Source organism: Triturus cristatus, chromosome 6 (assembly GCF_964204655.1).
Source record: "Triturus cristatus chromosome 6, aTriCri1.1, whole genome shotgun sequence".
Classification (NCBI taxonomy): domain Eukaryota; kingdom Metazoa; phylum Chordata; class Amphibia; order Caudata; family Salamandridae; genus Triturus; species Triturus cristatus.
In genome coordinates, this window is record NC_140589.1 from 1,831,936,392 (window position 1) to 1,831,952,589 (window position 16,198).

Sequence of the window (16,198 nt, forward strand, 5' to 3'; positions counted from 1 at the left end):
CATTTTTTTAATTTCTTAGGCTTGAGCAGCAGATAGTTCGAGCTTATTTGACAGTACAGAGGAGTGCTGAAGTGTAATGCTCTGTGGTTCATACATGCAATTTTTAACTGGATCCTTCACTCAAATGGAAGCCAGTTGAGTGATTTCAGGTCTGGAGAGATGTGGTTAGTTTTCTTGGAGCAAATGATGAGTCTGGTCGCAGAATTCAGAGATGCTCCGAGGGGGGCTAAACTGAGTTTAGGTAACCCGCATAGAGTAGAACTGCTGTATTCTAGTCTTGAGATGACTAGTGCTTGCACTGCAGATCTGAAGTCATCTTGGGGAAGGTAGGGTTTGAGTTTTCTTAGTATGCTCAGTTGGAAGTTTGCTCCTTTGGTAGATGCTCTGATGTGGTCTTGCATGTTTAGGTTTTTATCTAGCACAATTCCCAGTGATTTTGTGGAATCAATGATATGTGGTTTGCAGTTGAGAGCGGTGAGGTTTCTTAGAGATTTCTCAACAATGGGGGTTTGCTTAGTTGGTGAGATGACGAGGAATTCCGTTTTTAGGGCGTTTAGTTTGAGGTGGTTGGTGGTTAGCCAATTTAGGGTTTTGTGCAGTGTTCAGTTAAGAGGCTTAATATCGTCAGGGGAAGAGATTTTCATGTACAATTGGGTGTCATTCGCATACATGTGGTATTGGATGTTAGATGCTTTGAGGATTACAGTAAGTGGTTCAATGAAGAGGTTGAAGAGTGTGGGGGAGAGCAAGGACCCCTGAGGTACACCCAGAGTGCAGGGGCTGGAATTGGAAAGATTTTGATTGGATTTGACTCTCTGCGTTCTGTTGTTGAGAAAAGAGGCAAACCATTTTAGTACAGTGCCCGAGAGCCCCATCCCACATTCCAAAAGGTTAAGTAGATTGTCATGTTTGACAGTGTCAAATGCAGGCGAGAGATTGAGTAATATTAGTAGGCAAGATTCATTCTGGTCAAGCAGTGTGAGAGCGTCGTCCACTATATGAGTGATGGCCGTTTCAGTGCTGTGGCCAGGACGGAAGCCCAATTAGAATTGGTCAAGGAGTGGGAAATGTACAATGTGTTTGCGCAGTTGTTCATGTACACATTTGTCAAGGAGTTTTGTCAGGGTAGGGATATTAGTGATTGGTCTATAGTTATTCTGGTCACCAGGGTCCGCCGTGGGTTTTTTGAGAATAGGGAGAACTAGGCCCACCTTCAGGCAGTCAGGAATCTCACCTTGAAGAAGAGAAGCATTGATGATCTTAAACCAGGGCGGGATTAGTGAATCAATCATGTCTTTAAAGAAGTTGGGGGGGAGGGGGATCATTGAAGTGAATTGAAGGTTTAAGGTTCAAGAGTATGTTGAAGATGGCAGTGTCATTGATGGGGAGTGAATTGGCTCCAAGAGGCATTGTTTTTAGGTGAGAGACCGGGCAGCATAAGAGGGGGCGAGGGTAAGGAGGAGTCAGTAGGGGGTGAGAGATCGATCAGGGCAGACTTTAAATCTGATTTGATCTTACACACCTTTATGAGGCAGAAGTCAGCAACGGCATCACAGTTTGGCTGATGGCCGGAGATGAGATGAGAGGAGATTGGGTAGGAGTGTTATTGGATTGTAATTTAATGAACTCCAACAGCCTTTTTTGGCATTTTTTGGCTTTGTCAAGTTGAGATTTGAAAAAGGTTGCTTTCGCCATTCTGATAAGTTTGTTGTATCTACTCCTTTTTATTCTTAGAATTTTTAGTAGATCAGTGGATGGAGCTGATCTCCAAGCGTGTTCTGCTAATCTTAGGCTGCGTCTGTCAGCATTTAGGCTGTCATTGAACCATGGTTTGAAGTCTTTGATGGGTTTTCTTTTTAGTTGGAGGGGGGGCATTTGCATTCAGGGCAGACAACATGGTGATGTTATAGTGCTCAATGAGTTTGTGAATGTCAACCATGTTTGCAGGCGGAGGTAGGTAGATATTGCAACAAGCTATGAGCTCATTTACGTTTGTATTTTGGAGCATTCTTTTCCAGTGTTTTTGTTGTAGTGGTTGAGATCTTTTGGAGTTCCAGCTTTATAGGATGTGGAAGGTGATATAGTGGTGGTCCAACCAGTCACAGGGTAGAATAGATTTAAGGTGAATGGAGTTGGGCTTGGAGATGATTAGATCGAGGGTCGAGCCTAAGTTGTGTGTGGTGCTGTTACAGAATTGAGTTAGGTCGATATCAGTTAGGAAATTTTTGAGACTTTTAATCGCCTGATTGTGTGGGTCATTCCAAGGGAGATTGAAGTCACCAAGGAAGATCTGGGGGCAGTGTTGACCCTGGTTGCAGGAGATGGTTTCCATAGTTTGTTCAATTAAAGGGAGGTTGTCTCCTGGGGTGGTAGAAGATGTGCAGGCTGCATAAGGGTCTATGAGTACTAGTGATGTCAATGCATAGATATTCACAGGATGAGAGATTTGCTGAAGTGGACTGTTTTGCTGTTAGAGAGTTGTGGTAGATCCAGGCTATGCCACCTCCCGTTTTCTTAACTCGTCAAGTCTGAAAATGTTGTGGCTTGGAGGGACTAGAATGTCAAGGATGGGATCTGAGGAGACGGCGAGCCACGTTTCAGTGAGGATAAGGAGGTCAAGTTCCTGAACAAGGATGAGGTCGGCAATGTCCGTGGCATGTTTCACCGCTGATCTACAGTTGACTAACATGCATTTCAGGTGTGGTTTGTGGTCAGTGAGAGAGGGCTGTGTAATGGGGATCTGCATGAGGTTATTAAAGTTTACGGTACTGGCGTTGAGTCTGAGAGCTCTACGCTGGTTAGAAGTGATGCTTTGTATAGCCTCAGTGTGGCCCTGCTTGGGATTAGTCGCTCCAGGCATATTTAATGTGGTGGATTGTGAAGTTCCCAAAAAGGATAGGGATGACCGTAAGAGAGGAGTTGTAATGTCGGAGGAGGGAGAGAATGTCTGGTTCTGATAAATGGTTTTTGGATCTGGTGGGTCTAGATGGCGTGTTAGGGTGGGGAGTGGTAATCCAGTTCTGGCCTGGAAGAGTCTGCCCGAGGTCACCCGGAGACATAGTGGATGTGAATGGCAGCTTAGGGTGATGTTGGATCGAGTGCAGTGTCTCCTGTGAGATCTTGTTGGAGGAGAGGTCAAGGGCCAGATCCGTGGTGATGTTAATGAAATTTTGTATGTCAGTTTTGAGTTTTAGAAGTTCCCTCTTTATTTCCTTGAGCTTAGAAGTAGGATCCGATTGTGGGATGTGGCTCTTGTAGGGGGGGAGGGGTGTTCATTAGGGTGAAGGTAGGCAAGCCCAAGGAAAGGGGACGATGAGGAGAGAGAACGTCCCCTAAGGAGGATTTCTGTCTCTGATGTACAGGACAGCAGGGTAAGTGGGTGCTTGAATTGGCTTGAGGAAGGAGTTTGGGTGGGAGGGGGGACGGTTTTGCTGAGTTGGGGCTTAGAGAGCAAGCGGTGTCTCTTGTAGATAGGTAGGTTGGGGGAACTAGTTTCTTGGTGGAGAGTGGGTGAGCCCCCTGTGGGGAAAGGGGAATATGTGGGAGAGAGCCAGGAGGAAAGTGAGTGGGGGAAGTGTAGGAGAGGTGTTCAGAGCTGGTGCTAACATTTGCTCCAGCCATATGGGAATAGAGTTGGTCAGTACTTGATGGTCGGGAGACGATGGGTGAGTCTGTGGGACCCCGGTCTGGTGCAGCAAGGGTCCTATGAGTGTTGTTCGATGTAGGTGGGGCAATCAGTGTGTGGGTATAGTAAGTTGGAGAGGAATCAATGAGGTCCTGTGGCGGAGTTAGGGTAGGGACGTTCGCCGAGTGAGTAGGCGTGTCACTTTGGTCCAGCGATTTTTTAATGAAGGCGAAACTGTCATCAAAGATGCTCAGGTTGCGATCGGAGGCCTGAATTAGGATAGTCCCATTGTTGTAGATGAAAATGGTAGCATTTGCTCTGAATGTGGGTGACGTCACAGCCAAGAGTCTTCGACCGTGAGGAAATTTCTTAGACGAAGCGATTCTAAGTAAAGAGAGGAACGCCATTCTCAATTGAGCTCGTCATTTAGTATAAAAGATCAGGTCACTAGTAATAGACCCTTTTTTTAAGACCGAAATAGGGGTCCGAGATGAGGATTTCAGGATTAGCTTTGAGTAGTCTGTGTTTCAGGGATTTAGTCGAGTTTTTGGATAGGTTGGGCAGGTAATTAATTATGTAGCTATTCATGCCTAGCTTCTCTAGTTTGGAGTCCAGTCTGCACTGAGCGCGGTGGGGCGAGATTAGATTGCGAGTATTAGGTGAGAGGTAGGAGTGTACAGGTTTCTACTGTATGATCCTCATTGAGGAAGGGTCATGTAAGACATGGCGGAATCAGTCGCGGACCTTAACGTTCCAAGATATTAATAGTAGTAAAATGGCCTCCACCTGGGTGTAGGACATATTGGACTAGTCAGTCAGGGACATACCCGTGCTCTTGCAGCTGAAGAATCGAAGGAGCAGGTCTGAGTCCCTGCCATGTATGTCTAGAGGGAGCATAGATAAATGGTGCTTTGAGTGTAGGGGACAGGATAATATAAATAATAATGTTATCTCTTTCATATCCTTTATTTAAACAAAAGATAGACTTATCTTGTGCTTTGTGGTTTTTCTTTTTACTCCATCTCGTTTTGGGAGAGGTAAATCATCACAGGGAATCACAGTAGGAGGGGTAGCTCTCTAGTCAGCTTTCATCAAGGGTCCTGCCCCGTGTGGTAACTTACTTGGTTCTGCGTCCCGGGGTGTTGATTTACCTCTCCCAAAACGGGATGGAGTAAAAAGAAAAACCACAAAGCACTGGATAAGTCTATCTTTTGTTTAAATAAAGGAACAGCTACCTGGTGCTTTTTTCAAGAAATAGGAGTAGTTTGATATTGATCCTCTGCTCTTACCAGGGAGGGAAGTTCTTTTTGGTGCCATGAAGAAAGACCAGGACCATTTTAGGTCAATTGTTGGGCTGAAACATGTCGGCACTACGGTCATAGGACCACAATCATCCAATCGACCCTTTATATGCTTTTATCTTTCAATATCCCCAACAGTTCCAAGAATAAAGGGATACCGGGAACTGTCTGAGGATTTTTAATCTTTATGACCCCCAGGCCACATCTTGGAAGAGCTCCCTGAAAAACGGTCGAGCCCACCCTGACCTTTAGGAGTAAGGGTGACCCGATGATGAAGCATGACACCACTAGGGTGTGTGAGGGTAATATAAACAAAAGGAATCATTTCCTTTCCCACAAACTAGTGGGTAATAACTAGGATGCTTCATAGATAACCTTCCTATACCGAACCAGGGTTAGTTAATGTTATTTCTATATCTGTGGGGTACTTTTTGTGACTTAGTGTTTACCATGAGAGGACGTACTCCCACCAGAGATTTCCTCTCTGCCCTTATGAGACAGGAGGAGTTTTTCTCCTCTTAGTGTCATAGCTTCTCTGTAAATTAATTTTATTACCATTTTATTTTTTGTTGTTGCTGTGCTGGCAGAAGGGGGTGGGGGTGACACTCTTCCACCCAAATAAAAGAACCGCCGCTGGTATTACCATGCCTCTCGATCTCGCACCCGAAGTCGATTGACATCAGAGCCTATCCCACAACTTATCGCAGCACAACCTATGTTTCCGGGGCCGACTGCGACACCAAGGTAGAGCGAAGAGTTCCTCGAGCCCATGCTCCAACTCTTTGGATCCTTACCACCTTCCACTAGTGCGCCTTTGGACCCAGAGAGCACAGAGGCTCTCCATCTGGGGTATCGCCGGCAAGTACACCCTTTGTGCCAGTTGGACCCTCTGAATCCACCACTGTGCCCTCTCCAGCTCCTGTTGTGACTCTACCGTCTGCACCATGATCCACGCTGGTTACTGGAATCTCATGCCGACTCCATTGACGCCGGAGGATAAGGTGCCGATTGTGCTCTCTGACTATGAGTTGGTGCCACAACAACATCAACCAAAGCTTCACTCGGCTTCCATCAAAGTTCACCTGCCCCACCAGTTGCACCCCAACAAGGATGGATTCATAAGTTGCATTTGTTGTGTGTAAAGTACTCCTATTTACAATGTAAAATATAATTAAATTACAATTTACATGTAGTACTCCTATTTACATTGAAACATTATTTGTAAATTCACCCCTGAGAAAGTATATCATTTTTATTTTTTGTTAAAGAGGGTACAATAGCAAACTACTGTTTTCATATTGAAAAACTTAAACAGTGTTATCAGATTAATCACAATATTCTAAAATCTTAAATATTTCATGTAATATCCTAGGATTCCATTTTTTGTGCATTTCATGTATTCTCATACAACAAGTGAATAAAACGAGTTCATAGCACCTCTTTAGCAAGGAACCTTCGATAGCTCAGTTGGTAGAGCGGAGGACTGTAGGTGAGAGCAGAGATCCTTAGGTCGCTGGTTCGAATCCGGCTCGAAGGAGGTCCAGATCTTTTTATTTCAATAGGTCATAATAAATTAAATATTAAATAATAATTGATTCAAACAAACTTACCAACGAGGGAAATTCACCCTAGCCACGAGATTACCTATAAAATTAACATAAAATGGGTTCGGTTGACGGTGATGCATTTTTAAAGTCATATTGCTTCTCTGAAGATTACTTCTTTGAAATGTGCAGACTGAATCCCTCCCCCCCAAAAATTCCGCGTGATTTCCAGTTTCACTCAAGGCCTTAATTGAGCAGGGCACTGCTGGGCTCCGCTTCCGGTCTCCGGACGTCGGGTGACTCGTTTGTTGTCTGACCGACGCACCGTGAGGCTCGCGCATGCGCAAAGAGGCTATTCTACGGCGACGCTTCGTTGAGAAGGCAGTACGAGCGAGTCAGTGATAATGAGGCCTCCTGCTGCCATGCCGTCTAAAAACTCGTGATTTTAAGGTTTTTAACGTTTGTTGGTATAGCTCTCCCGCTTAAAGGTTCAACAGCTACAATGCACGTTGAAAATGAGGAAACTGAGTTCTCTACATTTCTATGGTCTCGCCTGTGACAGCGGTGAGCACATGCGCCCTCGCTTGCGAGAGAAATTGTTTGCTTCCAAGTATTTCTCAATCAGACCTTTTCCAAGTTGGCTGCTGAGTTACAGGTGGCGCCCCCACAGGCGTATATTGCTGGCCTAATTACTGACCATGAGGTAGGAAATGTAAGGGGCGGGTGATTTATTTATCCCCCCAGCTCATCCCGAATTTGGATGGGGAGGGGGCTAGGGGACAATGACCTCCTTCTCCCCCCACACTGATTTATTTATTTACTTATTTATTTATGCATTTTTATAAAGCGCGGACTTTACCCGAAGGTGTCAGAGCGCTGTACAATAGAACCAGTTACAAAATAAAACTTACAAAAATAGCAGGACACAGAATCAAACACAGCAGGCAAGAGGAACACAATATCAAACACAGCAAGCAAGGAATGTACAAAAAATAAATAAATATAACAAATTTACAATGACTAACGAACTTCCTGGCGGGGTCTGGGAATTAAGGAATTAGTTCTGAAAGTGTCTTTGGAATAGAAGAGATTTGAGGTCCGCTTTGAAGATCCGGATGGAGGTGGTGGCACGGAGCAAAGGAGAAAGCGAGTTCCAGATTCTCACCGAATTACCTGAGAACGTTGAGCCATCAATTTTTCCCTTTTGAAGGAGGGGGGCTCAAGCAAGAACTTTTCCGCATTCCGAGAAGGTCTCATGCCTCCGGACAATTTCAGTTTATTCGCCAGATAGCGAGGGGAGGAAGAGTGCAAGGCTTTGTCGGTGATGCAAGCCGTTTTGTAAATAGCTCTAGCCTCGATGGGAAGCCATCGGAGAGAAGACAGAATAGGAGTGATGTGGTCACTTCGTTTGGACCCTGAAATGAAGCGAGCTGCTGAATGGAGGACGGATTTAAGGGGGGAAGAGGTGAGATTTGGGAAGGCCAGTCAGAAGAGAATTACAATAATTCAGTCTAGAGAGAACTAGTGATTGGACCAAGGTTTTTAGGTCTTTCTCCGGGAAGAATCGATGAATCCCCCACAGAAGGCGCAGCTGATAACGTGCGTTCTTGGCAATGGAGTTGATGTGTGAGATTAGGTTGAGTCTTTTGTCAAGTATGACACCTAGGGATTTAGCGCAGTCGACAATAATGGGTTTACTGTTGAGTAAATTCAGCTGATCCATCCAGGATTGAACAGGAGACGGGGAGGAGAGGTAGATAGGAGGAGGAATTCAGTTTTGGAGGGATTGAGAATGAGTTGGTGAACTAACATCCAGTTGTGAATAGAGTTGAGAGTAGAGTTGAGTAGTGAGAGATCTTGAGAGGAAGACACCTTGAGGTAGATTTGGGTGTCATCTGCATAGAGATGGTAGAGGATTCCAGATTTGCTTAGGAGGTTCCCTAATGGTTCCAGATAGAGATTAAACAGAGTGGGTGCAAGGATGGAACCTTGAGGGACGCCTTGACCAATCACCAGTGGAGACGAGAGACTGTTCGCAATCTTGATCATTTGGGATCTGTCCGAGAGGAATGAGGTAAACCATTTAAACACTGTGCCTTCCACGCCCATTCTCTGTTGAAGAGTGTTAAGGAGGGTGTTGTGATAACAGTGTCAAAGGCTGCAGATAGGTCAAGAAGAATCAGAAGGCACGATTCCCCCGAATCGAGTATATGCAGCGCATCATCGATCACTCGCAGCAGGGCTGTTTCAGTGCTGCAATTTTTAATAAAGCCAGGCTGGAACACGTCCAGGAGATTATCGTCCATAATGTGTTGGGAACGTTGTTTTGCAACACATTTTTCTGTGATCTTTGAAAGAAAAGGGAGTTTGGTGATGGGGTGGAAGTTATTGAGGTTGTTCGCATCTGCAGAGGTTTTTTTTTTTAGAAGGGGGGTAACCTGTCCTATTTTGAGGACAGCTGGGAGGGATCCTTGACTGAGGAAGAGATTAACTGGCCTGGTCCAATAAGAGAGAGTACTGGTATAGAAATCAATGGCGATGACACTAGGTATGGGGTCAGAAGAATGGTTGGAGGGTTTAGTTTCGAGGATGCATTTGAGGAGGTCATCTTCCGAGATGGCGGCAAAGTTCTGCCAAGTGACTAAGGATTTTCGCTCCTCAATGGGGGTGGGGTGGGTGACCTGATCCACCAGTGATTTAACCTTTTCATCAAAGAATATAGCAAATTCAGTTGCTTTCTTTGAAGCATCCTCAGGTTTGATAGTTTGGGGAGAACATTTTGGGTTTTTGATGAGGTCGAAAAGTTTTTTGGGTCTGTTTTTAGCTGAGTCGAGGAGGGATCTGAAATGTGATGCTTTTTCATGGAAGATGTGCTTGTGGTTATTGGATCTTGCTGAACGTAAAAGAGAAATTGGAGGTGGATGGAGATTGTCTCCAATGTTTCTCTAAGATTCTAAGGTTTTTCCTTTCGTCATAGAAAGCTTTATTGAACCAAGGTGCTGAGGGGGTGGGTCTTTTCCTTTTGCTTTGGAGTGGAGCGACATTGTCGATTTCGACTGCAAGGATTGAGAGGCAATGGGGGGTGAGATCGTTGACATCCGCGTTAGGGTCTAGACTAGGAAGTGAACGCATAGCAGAAGCACACAGAGTCTCAAGATCAATGTTTTTAGTGTTGCAGAACCAGGTAGAAGCCCTTTTAGGTTGGCCGAGAGTTATAACGTGCGAGAGGTGAAACCGGAATGGAATGAGGAAATGGTCTGACCAGTCTACAAGGATAGGGGGAACAATGGTAAGCTGGTCTGATTTAGAAATAACAAGGTCCAGAATTGAGCCCTTGGCGTGTGTAATTTCCGAGCAGTGTTGGACAAGATCGTTAGCTGAGAGAAAGGTTGCAAGCTTGTTGGCAGCCGAGTCTTCCACGGAGCCCCAGTGGAGATTGAAGTCACCTAGGAGAAATCTGCCTGTCGCTTTGTGAATATTGGACACTAATGAAGTCGGTGAGTTCCTCCATGAAGGAAGAGCAGTTACCGGGCGGGTGGTAGGTGGCATGGAACCTGAAGGGTGAGCTGTGATGAACTTGAAGTTCTAGGGATAGGCATTCGAACGTGCGGAAGAAGATGGTGGGAAAGGCTTTAATTTGAAGGGAGTTTCTGAAGATAATCGCAACACCTCCCCCAATCTTGTCTGTTCTGTCGTTTCTGAGGATAGAGTAGTCGGTAGGTATCAGAAGATCAAACAAAGTGGGAGAGGAGTCATTAAACCAGGTCTCAGTGAGAAAGAGCATGTCGAGATTGTGGTGGGTGATAGTGTCAGAGATTTCCAGTTTGTGTTTGGTTGCAGATCTGCAGTTGTGGAGCATACAATGTAGCTCTGACTCGCCTGTTTTGGTGATGGGAGTGTTTGGGCTGATAAGGGGGATAGGGATTAGATTCTTGAATGAGGGTGCCCCTTGAGAGGGAGGCTGGTAAGTACTGACGGAAGAGATGGTCTGAATGGTGAATTGAGTAGAATTGTTAGAAGAAGAGAGTGGAGAGTGATATGGAATTGGAAACTCATCTGTGTCATACAGATCACGTTTATCTGAAGCATTGCTGTACATTGCCTTCCTCGTTAAAGCGCTGTCACCTGAAGTGCAAACTGGGGGCTGCAAGACCTCTTTCATACATGCCAACAGACCCGATCCAGGTGGGAGAATCCTGATTAGACAAAATAAATACCACAATTTTATTTGCATCTCCTTTCTGCTTCCCAAATGTTGGCATGTATGCTGTGGGTTTTAGTTAAATATTTAATTTTGGTCTTTGAGATGCGGAATCTCTCCTAAAATCAGTTTGTTGTCACGCCTGAAGAGCCAGCAGAGTAAGGGACGTCAGGAGATGCTCTTTAATGTCAATGTTACACATGTGTAGCATCCGTGGCTCGTAGATTTACAATAACTTCTGGAGACACGTTATTGATGGAACTAGAGTTCATTCCACATGAAGAGAATCTCATCCAGCTCCCAACAGCATCTCTGAGCAACTGCTAATCTCTTTTTGTACAACAAAATTCCATACACTGAAATGACATACAGGGCCGGCTTTAGCGCTGGCAGCGCCTGGTGCGACAATCATTTTTGGCGCCCCCACACCACATGACCACCTCCTCAGATTCTCTCCCTACCACCTGGCAAAAGTGCCCCTCATCTCTCCAATCATATGTTATTGCTAAACACAGCACCCCCCTGAAGTCAGCGCCCCCTCCACAGGTCAGCGCCCAGTGCGGCCGCACCAGTCGCACTGCCCTAAAGCCGGCCCTGATGACAGATACAATTCCAATGACTACCATTCTAATGCCTCCTAAGAAATGACATCTCCACCCACAGCCTACATACCACACACCTCCCATCTATAACAAACACAAAGTGTTAACATATGTACAAAAGTTAAAACATGGTAAAGCTTGTATCTCGAGTAAAGCTAGGGGATACAAGAAACATCTCATACAAAAGTATGAGACCAGCAAGGCTGCAAACTAAAAATACAGAAATCATTGTACAAAATCTCTCAAGTAAGGCTCTTCTCTTCAGGAAAGCAATTAGATGTTTGGTCTCAACTCCCATTGTCAAGCACACTTCAGGCCATCGTGAATACATATCCACAACCACCATCACATAGGTTTGATGTTTCTCACCATGAATTGGACCAAGGATGTCTAGAGCAATTTCCTTCCATGGCCCAGAAGGACGAGCTCTGACCAACATGGACTGTACCCTTGTGTTTTTTTAGTCTTCTCACTCAGGGAGCATGGCAAACAATCTTGTACAATTCTTCAAAGTATATACATCCCCGGCCACCAATAAGAGGAACGTAACCTCTCCTTCGTTTTTGACATAACCAGATGGGAAACGTGGGCTAAGTATATTAACTTCCCACAAAGTTTATCAGGAGGCACTAAACGAGCTCCCCTAAACAAGAGATCACTGTATGTGCTCAACTCATCCTTAACTCCCCAAAATACTTTACACCCATCAGACCCTTGCCTTTTTGTATGCCAACCATTCCCCACGAGAGACAACACTTACAGGATCAGCATCCAACATTTCCCGCCACTGCTCCTCTGAAATGACACAATTTTCTGTCACACACACAAATTGAGTTTCCTCATCAAACTGATCAGAATCGTCTTGCTCATAATGCCCTCCTGAAACCAATCTTGACAACATGTCAGCAACACCATTCTCTACCCCTAGTCTATATTTCATGTCAACATCAACTTCCTGAAGCGCTATCAACCATTTAGTTATCCTTACTCCAGTGTAGCTGTAGGGAAAGATATCAGTTTGAAGATAGTCCATGCAGTACAATAAAAAAATAAACTCTAGATGCGTGGCTGGAGGTTCACTTTTATTTGTGGTATTGGTGCACTCTTCAAGTGCCAGTTGCGGAATGACAACCAACTGTTAATACACATATCTATATTATCTCCAACATTTTCCAATACAAACAATACCTCCCACGAGAACAGAACATCATGAGGATAATGTAAGATGACCATGAGCGCGACAACGATGTCACACTCATGCTCACGAGGACACACGAGCTGAACAAAGCTCGCGTGCACTCAACACACCTTCCCCCTTAAAAAAAAAAACAGCAATAAAAATATTTTAAAAAAAATACAAATAAAATGAATATTAAGATACATTTTAAGACCTGACATAATCTTGGAATCTTGCAGGAGGACAACGAGAACTAGTACACCTTGGAGGATCACCAATATCTCCTGTGGAACATGTATCTAAATCTTTGGTGCAGTCTTGTTCCTTAATGTCGAGAAACACATTGCTCCCATGATCATTATTAATGATCGTTCCTCCCTTAAACAAAGAAATTATGTTGAGATTCCAAACACTTCCTCCATCCACTCTTACAGCATTTTTATAAAACTCAATGACTCTTTTGGGAGATGACCATATTTGATAACCTTTGCCAACAACATTTTTCCTTTTGATTTGCACTAAAGATCCAATCTCAACAACCTGTTTGCTAACCGGACCTTGTTTCTTACTCATATCTTGTTTCATCTTTTCTTTATATTCCTCAACTCTGCACTGGACCTTTTGATAGTCAACATCAGTAAAGTCACTTAACTTACTTTCCTTTATCTTCAGCCACCAAGGAACAAGCTTGGTACATGCCTTGCGTCCCCTCAACAATTCAAAGGGACTGACTAAAGTCACTGAATTAGGAGACGTTGTGTATGCTAATGGATTGTAAAGCATTTCTCCAATTTAACCCACTTTTCACTGATAACTGAATAGCCTCCTTTATGACACGGTTAAATCTTTCAACTTGACTGTTTGCTTCAGGGTGGAAAACTGCAATTTTCTTATGCGTAATTCCTCATTTCTGAAAAAAAACTCCATCTTATTACTAACAAACTGAGGACCATTATCGGTGATAATTTCTTGGGGAATACCTTCCCTACAAGAAAGTTCATCCAAGAATTCTATTACTTTTTCTGAAGTGACATCCTTTACCATCTTGACCTCAGGCCACTTACAAAAATAATCAATCAAAACAATGCCAAAAGCTTCTTGTCTAGGCAAAACAGGAAACGGTCCAATAATACCTAATAATACCTAAACCCAACTTACGCCAAGGACCATCCGGAAATTCCACAGGATGTGGCTCAGGACGTATAGGAACTGCTGACTTGTCACTGGAAGCACATTTGGAACAATTCCTAACAAAATGTTCTAGAGATAAATCAATGCCCAGCCACCAGAAAGATTCTCTGACACGTCTCCTCGTACATGATATTCTCAAGAGATCTTCATATTTTTTTTTTTAACTGATTTTTATTGAGTTTCAGTAAACATACATTCAAGTCTGTGATCCTCGGGATGCACAAGGGAGAAAGGCAGCATAAAGTACTATAGATAATATGACAAGCAGGGCACAAAGTCACATCCAGCCCCCGCCAAGTACTCGTGTTGCAGCTCAGTCCGTCAGCTCAAGAGACCTTCATGGGCTAAAACAACAATGTTCTTCTTCAAATTGTAAGGAAAGACAAATGTGTCACCTCTTAACACAATACCATTTGCGATAGCTAATTCCTCCTTAATCTTGAAATAACTCGTTAACTCACCTGACAACTTCCTTTCTTCAGGCCACCCTTGCAAAATATGATGCATAACCTTTTTCAATTCCTCATCTTTACTAATTTCTCTTAACCATAAATCTTCTTGGACAATGGTTTGTTCACCACAAACTAAATTAACGTCATGCAAGGTAAAGGCTACTTCACAATCTTCATTCTCCATTTTCTCAGTGTCGGGTGTAGAGGGAGGAAATCCAGACATGCAATCAGCATGTACGTTAGATTTACCTTGAAAATATTCCAACTGAAATTGAAAACTCTGCAACCTAGACGCTAATCTAGCTAATCTTGCAGACATAGTACGGCCACGTGTCGATGATTCCTGCGTCACTACGTTCGGCGTGATGAAGAAGGCAGAGATGAGAACAGCCGTTGGAGGCAAGCGAAAGGAAGCTCGAGCCTCGTATGTGCAAAAAGGTAGGAGGACTCCTTAAAATTGTAATAGAACATCCGAAGTAAAGAAATAATCAAAAGTGCCAATGGAGTCCTGAACTCCCAACTCGAAAAAACAAATCCATGAATAGTATGCACTCCAGCACAAGAAGTATCCTATTAGTTCCAAAATATCCAAAATAGCGTAGCTTCATCTCACCCTCGTCGCCAGTGTAGCGAAAGATATCTGTTTGAAGATATTCCATGCAGTACAATAAAAAGAGAAACTCTAGATGTGTGGCTGGAGGTCCACATTTATTTGCGGTATGTGAGAATTTGGCCTGGTATATGCTGGTCACTAGTTATTGTGGCCACCTTGCACCAGTCCAATTCGACTCTTATGGTAGATAGGTTTAAGACAATCTTTTAAAGAAAGCTATCCTAGTAGTAGCTGTGGAGAGCAGCCTTCAGGCTCAGTCTCCGAGGAATGTAAAGCAGCTTGTTTTACCTTATAATCTTTTGAATTACCAAATGAAAGGACACCACACAGGTATATATATCAAATATATATGTATTTATTTCTAGACACACTCTACTAATCTCTTTATGAGATTAGAAGCCAGGAACACATTCAAATATCAACGTTTCACAATAAGTTGAGCACAAATATGGCTGGGGCCCTAGGGGCGTAGCAGACCATATACTAAAAAAAGAGAATTAGGAAAGTCGACTTGCAAAATGACAAGGCCTAGGGCCTGTAGAATCGCTGGGGCTTCACTACTGCAGTGAAAGCAGGTAAGTAACAGACCCATGGGGGACGCATGCAGTGTGTGAACACAGCCGCAGGTTCCCTATTGATTACAATGGAGCAAGTCACGGTTTATTTTTTAAAGTTTTAGGGTACTTCGAGGAAGTCTACAAGCAAGCCACTTACAAGGTAAGTAATTCGAGGGCCAACACACACTAGGGCACCGGAGTGCACGAGTTTCCTCACCCAGGGAAGCCGGGTGCATAGGTGTCTTTTGGTGTCGGGTCGCGTCACTGTTTTCTATGGAGACCAAAGAAGACTTGCTGCTTGCGTCGACTGAAGAAGTGTCCGGTGGAATCCAAGGGTGGATTCGAGATGCAGATGACCTGAAAATTGAAGGGAAAGTGTTCACAGTCACTTGCCAGTGACCAGGGTCAGGAAGCTGGTTGCCCACGGAAGTCGGGTGATTTCAGGTGATCAAGGGTGTTTTGACTCTTCGCTCACGAGGTCCAGAAAGGATCGACGATGATCAGCAGCTGGATTCAGAGTGTCCCACGATGTCTGCAGCTGACTGCGGTGTCGGCAACCGGATTGGAGCCAACAAGCCTTGGCAACAGCAAGTCTCGTGTAGAGTGAAGAAAGTCGATGGTGCAGACCAGCAAGATCTTAGGGACTCACCCAGCGAGGGTGAGTGAGGGCAGGCCTGGAGCAACCAGGGGAGCCCTTTGAGACAATAAGAAAGTCTTCGGGGGACACACAAGCCAACGGGCAAGGGATCGCAAAGACGTCTCGTGAGGAAATGCTTCACTGGAGCCCACGGTCACTCGGGACGGGGTCAGCCTCTGATTTTCGCTGCACAACCTGCTGGAGGCTTGGGCCACAAATGGTCCAAAGCACAAGTTCGTAGAACGTCGTGAAGGGGTTGCACTCGACAATAGTGCACGGTACCCGGGTATTGCAGTTC

The 16,198-nt window shown here is 44.5% G+C and overlaps 1 non-coding gene across 1 annotated transcript; it reads left to right on the forward strand.

Moving 5' to 3' along the window:
• Positions 1–6,378: 6,378 nt before the first annotated feature.
• TRNAY-GUA (transfer RNA tyrosine (anticodon GUA)) lies at positions 6,379–6,463 on the forward strand. Its single transcript is given in 2 exon segments — positions 6,379–6,415; positions 6,428–6,463. It is a non-coding gene; the product is annotated as a tRNA-Tyr (tRNA).
• Positions 6,464–16,198: the final 9,735 nt, after the last annotated feature.